This window comes from Lampris incognitus, chromosome 3 (assembly GCF_029633865.1).
Source record: "Lampris incognitus isolate fLamInc1 chromosome 3, fLamInc1.hap2, whole genome shotgun sequence".
NCBI classification, from domain to species: domain Eukaryota; kingdom Metazoa; phylum Chordata; class Actinopteri; order Lampriformes; family Lampridae; genus Lampris; species Lampris incognitus.
This window is the reverse complement of record NC_079213.1, coordinates 38,500,466-38,514,596: the sequence shown is the minus strand read 5'-3', so window position 1 is coordinate 38,514,596 and position 14,131 is coordinate 38,500,466. Positions and strand designations below refer to the sequence as shown.

General features: G+C 46.9%; 1 long non-coding RNA gene across 1 annotated transcript in view; it reads right to left on the bottom strand.

Moving 5' to 3' along the window:
- Nucleotides 1-274: 274 nt before the first annotated feature.
- Nucleotides 275-14,131, bottom strand: part of LOC130110853 (uncharacterized) — a 72,463-nt gene continuing 58,606 nt past the window's right edge. Inside the window, exon 3 of the long non-coding RNA XR_008810078.1 lies at nucleotides 275-455. This is a non-coding gene — a long non-coding RNA (uncharacterized LOC130110853). The remainder of the gene's footprint in view (nucleotides 456-14,131) is intronic.

The following is a 14,131-nucleotide window of genomic DNA, read 5'->3' as shown; positions in this document are numbered from 1 at the left end:
GCCAGTGAGTTCCTTCAGGTAGGCCAAAATCAGTCTCTTGAAGGATTTCATGACCACAGACGTCAGGGCAATGGGGCTGTAGTCATTTAATCCTGCTATATGGGGTTTCTTGGGGATCGGGATGATAGTGGAGCTCTTGAAGCAGGAGGGGTCCTCACACAGCTCCAGATCTGTTGAAGATCAGTGTGAAAATGGGAGCCAGCTGGTCAGCACATACTTTCAGACAGGAGGGTGACACGCCATCTGGGCCCAGTGCCTCCCTGGTCTTCTGTCTCTGGAAGAGCTGGCACATGTCCTCAACACAGATCCTGAGTGCGGCTGGGGGTTCAGTGGGGAGGGGAGAGTGGCTGGCAGGGAGTGCAGTTGGTTTTGTGTTGTGCCCGGAGAGGGTGAGAGGTGCAAAACTTTGCTTTTCAAACCTGCAGTACAACCCATTTAGGTCAGTTCATGGTTACCTGCGAGTGACACAGTGGCACAGTGGTTAGCACGGTCACCTCATAGCAAGAAGGTCCTGGGTTCTAACCCTGGGGTAGTCCAACCTCGGGGGTCATCACGGGTCATCCTCTGTGTGGAGTTCACATATTCTCCACGGGTTTCCTCCGGGTGTTTCAGTTTCCTCCCACAGTCCAAAGACATGTAGGTCAGGTGAATCAGCCATGCTAAATTGTCCCTAGGTGTGAATGTGTCGACCTCCAGTTTTTACTCATTGGTCCATTTCCTCAGTTTTAACCAAAGGCTTTGCATATTTTAGTTTCTGCCTGTAGGCTGGGATATGTAAATACTTGGCTAATGCCCATGTGATCTGAGCTGAAAGCCCAGTTCAAACTAATATGGATCCAGACCCCTAAGGAGGACCTTCGGAGTTGGGCAACCGGCTCAGAAACTGAGGTGTACAAATACATTGCCAAATACACATATATCCTATTATCTCATCCCATTAACTTACATCTATAAAACAGTGAAACAGGTGGGGATAGGCTGAAAACTGCTGTGGAGGTTCTTCAAGGTGAGCTGCAGGAATCTGAAATCATGATGATATGACGACAGCACTACTATCACCATTAATTTGACTGGTTAGCTTGAATGCAGAGAGCTAAGACAGCAGTTGTAGATATCCAATACACTACACTGTGACATGTTCCATGAGACTTGATTCATCAGCTCATCTGTCACTGTCCTGTTCCTTTCATTACACCTTCTACCCATTCTAACAATCTTCTACACATTCATTACACCTTCTACCCATTCATTACACCTTCTACCCATTCTACCCATCTTCTACCCATTCATTACACCTTCTACCCACTCTACCCATTCATGACACCTTCTACCCACTCTACCCATCTTCTACCCATTCATTACACCTTCTACCCATTCATTACACCTTCTACCCATTCTGAAATGTCTTGGTGATTTAAATGTAAGAGTGAAGTCAGGCTGCTCATAATGACAAAGCTACGAGGGGATTTCAGATTCATATCCAGGTCCTTGTAGCAATACAAGATGTCCTGCATCAGTCTCTTGAAAAGTCTTATCATGGGTAGTGAGAGGATGAAGGTTGTGGTGCTAGTACACTGACACAACACGTGCTTGCTGTGTGATCAAATGGGTTCTAACAATTTCTATTAGCACTCCCAATTCGATAGAGTGTCAGTATTTAAAGTGTGTACATGTGTACAGTTGTGTGGGTGTGTACAGTTGTGTGAGTGGGCACGTGTGCAGTGGTGTGAGTGTGTACATGTGTACAGTTGTGTGTACTGTTGTGTGGGTGTGTACATGTGTACAGTTGTGTAGGTGTGTACATGCGCACAGTCGTGTGGGTGTGTACATCTGTACAGTTGTGTGGCTGTGTACATGTGTACAGGTGTGTGGGTGTGTACATGTGTACAGGTGTGTGGGTGTGTACATGTGTAGAGTTGTGTGGCTGTGTACATGTGTACATGTGTATGGTTGTGTGGGTGTGTTTGCAAGTTTGTACTTGTGTGAAGGAAAGATGGGAGTCATGTCATTGCTCCACTGACAGTGACATGTAGATTTACCACCCCAAACACACACACACACACACACACACACACACACACACACACACACACACACACACACACACACACTCTCTCTCTCTCTCTCTCTCCCTCCCTCTCTCTCTCTCTCTCTCTCTCTCTCTCTCTCTCTCTCTCTCTCTCTCTCTCTCTCTCTCTCTCTCTCTCTCTCTCTCTCTCACACCCTCTCTCTCACTCTGTCTCACACACACACACACACTCTCTCTCTCTCACACACACACACACACCCACACATACACTCTAACACACTGTCTCATTTTCTCTCTCTCACACACACACACACACACACACACACACACACACACACACACACACATACACTCTCTCTCTCTTTCTCTCTCTCTAACACACTCTCACTCTTGCTCACACTCTCTCTCTCTCTCACACTCACAACACACACACACACACACTCACTCTCTCTAACAAACACTCTCCCACTCTCTAACACACTCTCTCTCGATCTCTCTCTCTCTCATACACACTCTCTCTCTCACACACACACACTCTCACTCTCTCTCACACACTCTCACTCGCTCTCTCACTCTCTCATTCTCTCTAACATACACTCTCTCACTCTCTCTAACACTCGTTCTCTCGCTCTCCCTCACACACACACACACACACTCTCTCACTCTCACACACACTCTCACTCTAACACTGTCTCGTTCTCTCTCTCTCTCATACACACTCACTCTCTCACACACACAAACACACATTCTCTCTAACACACACTCTCTCTCATTCTCTCTCACACACATGCACTCTCTCTCTCACTCTCTTGCTCACAAATTCAAATGGCTTCATTTGCATGACGTAACACTGCCAAAGCAGGTGTTTAAATACTGAAAAGCTCAATAATCGTTGGAAAACATTATTGAAAACAAACACACTACAACAAAGAAACACAACACTGCAAATATACAACACACAGCAAAGAGACATTGTACAAAACAAAACGAACACACTGTCATCAAATAGAACAGCAACAGCGTGTGTTAGGTGACTGTAACTCATTGTGCCTCACATTAAGGCAGGCAGCAACATAGACAGCTGCTAACTTACACTCACTGTGCCTCACTTTATGGCAGGCAGCAACATTCGCAGCTGTTAACTTATACTCATTGTGCCTCACTTTATGGCGGGCAGTAACATGGACTTCTTCTAACTTACAATCACTGTGCCTCACTTTTTGTAAGGCAGCAATATGGACTGCTGCTACCTTACAGTCACTGTCTCTCATTTTATGGCAGGCAGCAACATAGACTGCTGCTAACTTACAATCACTGCGCCTCACTTTACAGCAGGGGGTAACATAGACTGCCACTAACTTACACTCACTGTCTCTCAGTTTATGGCAGAAAGCAACATAGACGGTTGCTAATGAACACTCACTGTGCCTCATTTTACGGCAGGCAGTAACATAGACTGCTGCTAAATGACAATCACTGCCCCTCTCTTTATCGCAGGCAGCAACAAAGACTGGTGCTAACTTACACTTACTGTCCCACACTTTATGGCAGGCAGCAACATAGATGCTGCTAACTTATACTCAATTTCCCTCAGTTTATGGCAGAAAGCAACATAGACGGTTGCTAACTTACACTCACTGTCTCTCACTTTATAGCAGGCAGCAAAATAGACAGCTGCTAACTTACACTTACTGTGCCTCACTTTACGGCAGGCAGTAACATAGACAGCTGGTAACTTACACTTACTGTGCCTCACTTTACGGCAGGCAGTAACATAGTGTGCAGCTATCTTACACCCACTGTGCCTCGCTTTTAGGCAGCAGCAACATAGTCTGCTGCTAACTAACACTTAATCTGCTTCACTTAATGGCAGGCAGCAACATAGACTGCTGCTAACTTACACTCACTGTCCCACACTTTGTGGCAGGCAGCAACATAGAGGCTGCTAACTTATACTCAATTTCCCTCAGTTTATGGCAGAAAGCAACATAGACGGTTGCTAACTTACACTAACTGTGCCTCACTTTACGGCAGGCAGTAACATAGACTGCTGCTAACTTACACTCACTGTGCCACACTGTAAGGCAGGTAGCAACATTGACAGCTGCTAACATACACTCACTGTGCCTCACTTTATGGCAGGCAGCAACATTGCCAGCTGTTAACTTATACTCATTGTGCCTCACTTTTTGGCAGGCAGCAACATAGACTGCTGCTAACTTACATTCACTGTCCCTCACTTTATGTCGGGCAGTAACATGGACTACTTCTAACTTACAGTCACTGTGTCTCACTTTACGGCAGGCAGTAATATAGACTGCTGCTAACTTACACTCACTTTTCCTCACTCTATGGCAGCTGCAATATAGACTGCTGCTAACTTACACTCAGTGTGCCTCACTTTACGGCAGGCAGTAACATAGACTGCCACTAACTTACACCCACTGTCTCTCAGTTTATGGCAGAAAGCAACATAGACGGTTGCTAATGTACACTCACTGTGCCTCATTTTACGGCAGGCAGTAACATAGACTGCTGCTAACTTACACTCACTGTGCCACACTATGCGGCAGGCAGTAATATAGACTGATTCTAACTTACACTCACTGTGCCTCACTTTATAGCAGGCAGCAACATAGACTGCTTCTAACTTACACTCACTGTGCCTCACTTTTTGTTAGGCAGCAACATAGACTGCTGCTAACTTACACTCACTGTCCCTCACTTTATGGCACGCAGTAACATGGACTGCTGCTAACTTACACTCACTGTCCCTCACTTTCTGACAGGCAGCAACATAGACTGCTGCTAACTTACAATCACTGTGCCTCACTTTTTGTTAGGCAGTAATATGGACTGCTGCTACCTTACAGTCACTGGCTCACACTTTACGGCAGGCAGCAACATAGACTGCTGCTAACCTACACTCACTGTGCCTCACTTTACGGCAGGCAGCAACATAGACTGCTGCTAACTTACCACCACTGTTCCTCACTTTATCGCAGGCAGCAACATAGACAGCTGCTAACTAACACTCACTGTCCCTCACTTTCTGACAGGCAGCAACATAGACAGCTGCTACCTTACACTCACTGTGCCTCACTTTTTGTTAGACAGCAACATAGACTGCTGCTACCTTACACTCAGTGTGCCTCACTTTATGGCAGGCAGTAACATAGACTGCTGCTAACTTACACTCACTTTTGCTCACTCTATGGCAGCAGCAACATAGACTGCTGCTATCTTAAACACACTGTGCCTCACTTTACGGCAGGCAGTAACATAGACTGCCACTAACTTACACTCACTGTCTCTCAGTTTATGGCAGAAAGCAACATAGACGGTTGCTAATGAACACTCACTGTGCCTCATTTCACGGCAGGCAGTAACATAGACTGCTGCTAAATGACAATCACTGCCCCTCTCTTTATCGCAGGCAGCAACAAAGACTGGTGCTAACTTATAGTCAATTTCCCTAAGTTTATGGCAGAAAGCAACCTAGACGGTTGCTAATTTACACTCTCTGTGCCTCATTTTACGGCAGGCAGTAACATAGACTGCTGCTAACTTACACTCACTGTGCCACACTATGCAGCAGGCAGTAATATAGACTGATTCTAACTTACACTCACTGTGCCTCACTTTATAGCAGGCAGCAACATAGACTGCTTCTAACTTACACTCACTGTCCCTCACTTTCTGACAGGCAGCAACATAGACAGCTGCTAACTTACAATCACTGTGCCTCACTTTTTGTTAGGCAGCAACATAGACTGCTGCTAACTTACACTCACTGTCCCTCACTTTATGGCAGGCAGTAACATGGACTGCTGCTAACTTACACTCACTGTCCCTCACTTTCTGACAGGCAGCAACATAGACTGCTGCTAACTTACAATCACTGTGCCTCACTTTTTGTTAGGCAGTAATATGGACTGCTGCTACCTTACAGTCACTGTCCCTCACTTTATGGCAGGCAGCAACATAGACTGCTGCTACCTTACACTCAGTGTGCCTCACTTTATGGCAGGCAGTAACATAGACAGCCACTAACTTACACTCACTGTCTCTCAGTTTATGGCAGAAAGCAACATAGACGGTTGCTAATGAACACTCGCTGTGCCTCATTTCACGGCAGGCAGTAACATAGACTGCTGCTAAATGACAATCACTGCCCCTCTCTTTATCGCAGGCAGCAACAAAGACTGGTGCTAACTTACACTCACTGTCCCACACTTTATGGCAGGCAGCAACATAGATGCTGCTAACTTATAGTCAATTTCCCTAAGTTTATGGCAGAAAGCAACCTAGACGGTTGCTAACTTACACTCACTGTGCCTCACTCTATGTCAGGCAGCATATTAGACTGTTGCTAACTTACACTCACTGTGACTCACTTTGCGGCATGCAGGAATATAGACTGCTGGTAACTTACACTTACTGTGCCTCACTTCACTTATACTCAATTTCCCTCAGTTTATGGCAGAAAGCAACCTAGACGGTTGCTAACTTACACTCACTGTCTCTCACTTTATAGCAGGCAGCAAAATAGACAGCTGCTAACTTACACTTACTGTGCCTCACTTTACGGCAGGAAGTAACATAGTCTGCTGCTATTTTACACCCACTGTGCCTCGCTTTAAGGCAGCAGCAACATAGTCTGCTGCTAACTAACACTCAATCTGCTTCACTTAATGGCGGGCAGCAACATAGACTGCCGCTAACTTACACTCACTGTCCCACACTTTGTGGCAGGCAGCAACATAGATGCTGCTAACTTATACTCAATTTCCCTCAGTTTATGGCAGAAAGCAACATAGACGGTTGCTAACTTACACTAACTGTGCCTCACTTTATGGCAGGCAGTAACATAGACTGCTGCTAACTTACACTCACTGTGCCACACTGTAAGGCAGGTAGCAACATTGACAGCTGCTAACATACATTCACTGTGCCTCACTTTATGGCAGGCAGCAACATAGACTGCTGCTAACTTACATTCACTGTCCCTCACTTTATGTCGGGCAGTAACATGGACTACTTCTAACTTACAGTCACTGTGTCTCACTTTACGGCAGGCAGTAATATAGACTGCTGCTAACTTACACTCACTGTGCCTCATTTTACGGCAGGCAGTAACATAGACTGCTGCTAACTTACACTCACTGTGCCACACTATGCGGCAGGCAGTAATATAGACTACTGCAAACTTACACTCACTGTCCCTCAGTTTATGGCAGGCAGTGACATAGACAGCTGCCAACTTAAACTCACTGTGCCTCACTTAACGGCAGGCAGCAACATAGAGTACTGCTAAATTACAATCACTGTCCCTCACTTTATGGCAGCAGCAACATAGACTGCTGCTAACTTACACTCACTGTCCCACACTTTATGGCAGGCAGTAACATAGATGCTGCTAACGTATACTCAATTCCCTCAGTTTATGGCAGGCAGCAACATAGACATTTGCTAACTTACACTAACTGTGCCTCACTTTACGGCAGGCAGTAACATAGACTGCTGCTAACTTACACTTACTGTCCCTCACTTTATGGCGGGCAGTAACATGGACTGCTTCTAACTTACAGTCACTGTGTCTCACTTTACGGTAGGCAGTAACATAGACTGCTGCTAACTTACACTCACTTTTCCTCACTCTATGGCAGCAGCAACATAGACTGCTGCTAACTTACAATCACTGTGCCTAACTGTATGGCAGGCATCAACATAGACTGCTGCTAACTTACACTCACTGTGCCTCACTTTATGGCAGGCAGTAACATAGACTGATTCTAACTTACACTCACTGTGCCTCACTTTATAGCAGGCAGCAACATAGACTGCTTCTAACTTACACTCACTGTCCCTCACTTTCTGACAGTTAACAACGTAGACAGATGCTAACTTACAATCACTGTGCCTCACTTTTTGTTAGGCAGCAACATAGACTGCTGCTAACTTACACTCACTGTCCCTCACTTTATGGCAGGCAGTAACATGGACTGCTGCTAACTTACCACCGCTGTTCCTTACTTTATCGCAGGCAGCAACATAGACACCTGCTAACTTACACTCACTGTGCCTCACTGTATGGCAGGCAGCAACATAGACTGCTGCTAACTTACATTCACTGTGCCTCACTTTATGGCAGGCAGTAACATAGACTGCTGCTAACTTACACTCACTGTCCCTCACTTTATGGCAGGCAGTAACATAGACTGCTGCTAACTTACACTCACTGTCCCTCACTTTATGGGAGGCAACAACATAGATTGTCTCTCACACACACACATCTCTCTTTCTCACACACTCTCTCTCCCTCTCTCTCTTTCACACATCGTCTCTCACTCTCTCTCTCTCTCTCTCTCTCTCTCTCTCTCTCTCTCTCTCTCTCTCTCTCTCTCTCTCTCTCTCTATCTCACACACACACACACAAACACACACACACATACACACACAAACACACACATACATACATACACATTTATTTGATTAGTGCATTTCATCATTGTGGTGACTGTGAGCTACAGTTTACACACCGGAAGCTGCTCATAAAGGAAACTGTTGGCTGGGTTGATGAGCAACCGTACAGTAAGTTTGTATTTATTAGGTTTCACTACAAAACCATGCATCCCCACCACACTGACAGCAGGAGGAGTGGTTCGGATTAGGGATGTAACGGTTACCGGTTTAATGATTAACCACGGTAAAATTCCCGACGGGTAGTATTACCGTTTCAAATTTTAATTATCATTAAAACCGTGTTTGATTACCGCGCTTTGAAAAACTCACGGTAAATACTGTCCAGCATAGTCTCTCAGACGCAGGCGCGCAGGCGCAGCATGCAACGTGGGTTTGTTTTGCCTCAATGAAACACGGAAGGCACAGGCAGTGACGGCGCTCGGGAGATTTTTTTGCCTACTAGAGGCGTTTGGTAACATGAAAGCCCAAGTTTACATTATTGACAAGCTATTAGCAAGTTAGACATGCAAACCATGATATTCTCCCCCATTCTGAAGTCCCCAGTCTAGAGATGTAACGGTATGAAAATTTCATATCACGATTATAGTGACCAAAATTATCACGGTTATCAGTATTATCGCGGTATAGTTAAAATGTGCTGAAAATGTTCAAAAAGTACTGATACACACACGGAAACAATTTCACCAAGTTTTGTTTTGAAAACCACAAATAAACTTAGCAGCACTATGCACTTTTTGTTTGCATAAACATTAAAATAATAAAAATAAATAAAATAATAACATTCCTGCTAATAACATGCTGTTTTGGTATAGATACGCATATGAAACAGTTTTATTTAGCTCAGTGCTCATGTTGAACATTAGGGCTACTGTCACTTTAAGAAGATCGCAAATTTATGTGTACGTGAACCAGGAAGCGTCTCGATTTGTGAGTGTTGAGTCGGTGGTGATTTTGGAGACTGAAGCTATACAGTTTTCTTACCGTAGCCGTAGTAATAATGTGGCAGTAATAGCCAGCCTTAGTTATAGTTTAGGAAAGTATTATTTGATTACTCCTGTATTAAGATTTCGCTGTGGAACCGGAATAAATTTTCGTTTTGTTATCTTTTTACACCGGAGTCCTGTGGAGGTTTTTTCCTTGCTTTTCCTTAAGAACGTACTACGCACGATTAGCTAACTTTAGCCAGTGGAACGGACTGTCGGCCCTCACAAAGAGTAACGTTTGGTTACATGAAAGCTCAGGTTTACATGATTGACAAGCTATTAGCAAGTTAGACCTGCAAACCATGACATTTTCCCTCATTCCGGCGTCCCCACATCAGGCATTCAGCTAAAAGTTAACTTATGTAGCGAATTCGGGGGACAACGCAACCACAGGAACTGCCGCGGCCGGGAAGCGAACCCGTATCGCCCGCACCGCAGGTGACGTCGCTAACCGCTCGATTAAAGGGTCACATCCGCGAGCCAGCGGCCAGCGTGTCTTCTTATCCATGCACGTTACACTACCCCCTCCTTCGGGATGCGCGTCCCCGCGCTTAAGCATATCAGCTCCTTCACGCCTCAGGGTGCTTACGCTTCCGATGGCCTTACGGTCGCTCCATCCCAATTCTGACACCAATGTAGCGAATTCGGGGGACAACGCAACCACAGGAACTGCCGCGGCCGGGAAGCGAACGCGTATCGCCCGCACCGCAGGAGACATCGCTAACTGCTCGGCTAAAGGGTCAGACCCGCGAGCCAGCGGCCAGCGTGTCTTCTTATCCATGCACGTTACATTATCTTGCATTCGCTGTAAAGTTGTGGATGGTGGTCACGGAGATGACTCATAAGATTAGAAGTGTTGCCCCCTTTCGCAGCGATTTTCTTTCTGCATGTTCTGCAGACAGGGTAACCATCTTCGATCAGTTTTCCCTCAGCACTCTTATAAAAACCAAAATACGACCACACTTCAGACTTAGTCCTCTTAGTAGGCGAAAAAATCTCCCGAACGCCGTCACTGCCTGTGCCTTCCATGTTTCATTGAGGCAAAACAAACCCACGTTGCATGCTGCGCCTGCGCGCCTGCGTCTGAGAGACTATGCTGGACAGTATTTACCGTGAGTTTTTCAAAGCGCGGTAATCAAACATCTTCGATCAATTTTCCCTCAGCACTCTTATAAAAACCAAAATACGACCACACTTCAGACTTAAGGTGAATCCCAATTCCTATCTTAACCCTCAATCTTAACCCTCAGTCTCAAAAATGCGCGCTCCCGCTAAGTGCTAGTGCTGTCCCAATTCTCAGAGTGTTAAATTGAGGGACAAGATTGAGGGCCGTGTAGCCCTCAATTTTAAGATTTTCCAGCACCTCCCTCGGCAGTAAGTGCTATCCCACAATGCCTTGCGTATCAACATTCAAAGCTGGCGGCGAACACCGGCAAGAAGGCGAGCTATAAATGTAAGTATTTTCTTTGTTAATAGAGATCTAAAAATTACGAAAACCACTGTATTATCTTAGTTTAATGTCATTTTATGGATTATATACCGTCGCTGATTTTCAAATTTTTCACATTTAAGGAGGAAGTGCACCTCTGTCTCCACCTTATCTTTCATGCACTGACCACGTGTTCGTTGCTCTTTTAGCAACCACATCTCCCCTTTTCTTTTTTTTAAAATAAATTTATTTCTGATTTTTCCCTTTTTTCTCCCAATTTAGTGGCCAATTGATCCCTATTTTAATTCAAACACCCACCCTGGTATTGCATGCGTTCGCCAACTGCATCTCTCCGGCCGGCAGTCTCGAAGGAAAGCGCCTCCCCACTTTCGTGACAAGGCGAATCCAAGCCGAACCCCTGTTTTTCCGACACACACAGAGACGCATTCACATGACGAACACAAGCCGACTCCGCCCCCCTCCCGAAGACAGCGTTGCCAATGATCGCTGCTTCGTCGAGTCCGGCCATAGTCGGATCTGACGAGACCGGGGCGCGAACCCCAGTCCCCAGTGGGCAACTGCATCGACACCAAGCCGATGCTTAGACCGCTACGCCACCGCGGACACATCTCCCCTTTTCAATGGCTAGACTGTGGTCACTGAGCCTGTATTTGGTGAGGATCTGTCGCTGCTTCCTGTCTCTGACAGTTAAGAGGTGTTCTTCCAAATCATAGTTTGTTTTTAGGGCCCGATAGACTTCTAGTTTGTTTTGAGTTTTGATTTCCGCGTTCCAATGTTTCAGATAATTGTTCTTGCTTTGTTTTATAGCGGATTTATCCTCATGTTTGTTTGGAATGCAGTGCTGGCCTGAGGTTGATTGGTCTTAGTATTTGTTGCTTGTAGTATTTGTATTTGTCTATCTATCTATCTATCTATCTATCTATCTATCTATCTATCTATCTATCAAGTTCAAGGACATAGAGGAACTTTTCTTTCACTTTTCATCTTTTCTTTGACAGACAGTCCAGCTAATATGACATCATAAGGCTGCTCAGCTTGTGGATTTGAACACTCATGCAGATAAAGGTTCTTTATTACTTCTGTAGCTATGTCACAGCTAGGTGTGTGTGTGTGTGTTTTTTTTTTTTTTTTTTTTACAGAATTTTACCTTGATCTGTTGCACAATTTGTTCTGAGAAATACTCTGTGAAACCTAATTTGGTTTCCTCACAGATGATTGGATGAATTCACACACACACACACACACACACACACACACGCACGCACGCACGCACGCACGCACACACACACACACACACACACATACACGCACACACACACACGGTGGAGGAGGAAGTCCCTGCTGCTCTCTGCAGGATGGTGTCAGGTGTCGGTGCCAGTAGAGGGTGTGTCCTACTAACAGACTGCTAACTTTCTCCTGCCGTGTTAACTGCTGTGTGAGCCTGTCTCACAGGTCATGGGTCAGGCATTCCCTCTGTCCGTAGCAACCACCAACCATCAACAAACACAGCGTGCTTGTTTATGGTGTGAGGCAAAAATATAAAAACTGTTTCAGAACAAGCTTCATGCCATGCAGGAGCAGAGCTTGGAGAGGTTGGCTGCATGAATGCATGGTGTTCACAGTTTTCATGGTATTGTAGAGGAGCTCAATCAGGAGTCGTAACAACTTTCTCTTTCGGCTACACAACGTGCACCATTTATTCCTTCACCATAACAAGAACAACCAAAAACCCGCGCAGCGGAAGTGTATCACTGTAAACCCGAACCGAGAAAACAGCAGCTGTAAACAAACGTTCCTACTAGCTCAATAAGGGGAATTATGTATCCCTATAACCACTACACACGTCCCCCCAGAATTCGCCTGGTCAGATGGGGTGCCAAAGCGAGCGACCCAGGTTCCGATGAACGCTCAGGCAACCTCAGGCGCTGTCGTGGATGAAAGCGGGACGGCCTCTGGCCATCGCGTGGTCCTGTCGACCATGGTGAGCAGGTATGTGAAACCACGGGAGGGGGGTAGGGGGCCTACCAGGTCCATATTCACATGGTCGAAACTCCTCTCGGGTACTGTGAAAGGTATCAGGGGCGCTTTGACGTGCCGTAGCACTTTGGAGCGTTGGCACTCCACACAGGTGTCAGCCCATCCCTCACATCCTTTTTGAGTCCATGCCAGACAAACTTTGCCGCCACCAACCTCTGCGAAGGCTTTCTGCCAGGGTGAGACAGCCCATGGACTGCGTCGAAGACCCGCCGCCTCCAAGCAGTCGGAACGACGGGTCGGGGCTGACCCGTAGAGACATCGCATAGGAGTGTGGCGCCGGCGTCGTCGAAAGCCACATCCTCCAACTGCAGCCCTGTGACGGCGGTCCTACATGCCTGCACTCCTGGGTCGGCGGCCCGGTCAGCCGCCATCTGGCTGTAGTCGAGTCCCAGATGGGCGGCTCCAGCGATGGCCCGGGAGACAGTCGGCGACCGGGTTGGACTTCCCAGCGACATGCCTCACGTCGGTGGTAAACTCTGAGATGTAGACCAACTGTCGCTGCTGGCGGGCTGACCACGGCTCTGCCACCTTGGCCATCGCGAACACCAGTGGTTTGTGATCGACGAAAGCCGTGAACTGACGGCCCTCCAGTAGAAAACGAAAGTGCCTAACAGCGAGGAAAAGGCCACGCAGCTCACGATCAAAGGTGCTGTATTTGCGCTCTCGCAGGTTCAACTGCCGGCTGAAGAAGGCAAGCGGCTGCCATGCGCCGCTCAACCACTGCTCATAAACCGCGCCGACAGTGTAGTCCGAAGCATCTGTCGTGATGGCGATGGGCGCTCCAGACACAGGGTGTGCCAGCATCGCCGCGTCAGCCAGGGTGGCCTTCACATCCTTAAAAGCCTCGTCTCTCTCTGCAGACCAGTCCACGGCGTGTTTGGGGGCTGTGCCCTTCAGAGCCTCATATAGGGGGCGAGGAGATCGGCAGCCCGGGGAAGAACTGGTGGTAGAAGGACACCATGCCAATGAACTCCCGGAGGGACTGGGCCGTGTGTGGGCGTAGAAAGTCTGCGACGGCTCCACCTTAGATGGAAGGGGGGGCGCCCCATCCTTGGTGACCCGGTGGCCCAGGAAGTCGATGGTGCTCAGACCAAACTGGCATTTGGCCGGATTAACTATCAACCCATGCAGGCTGAGCCTCTCGAA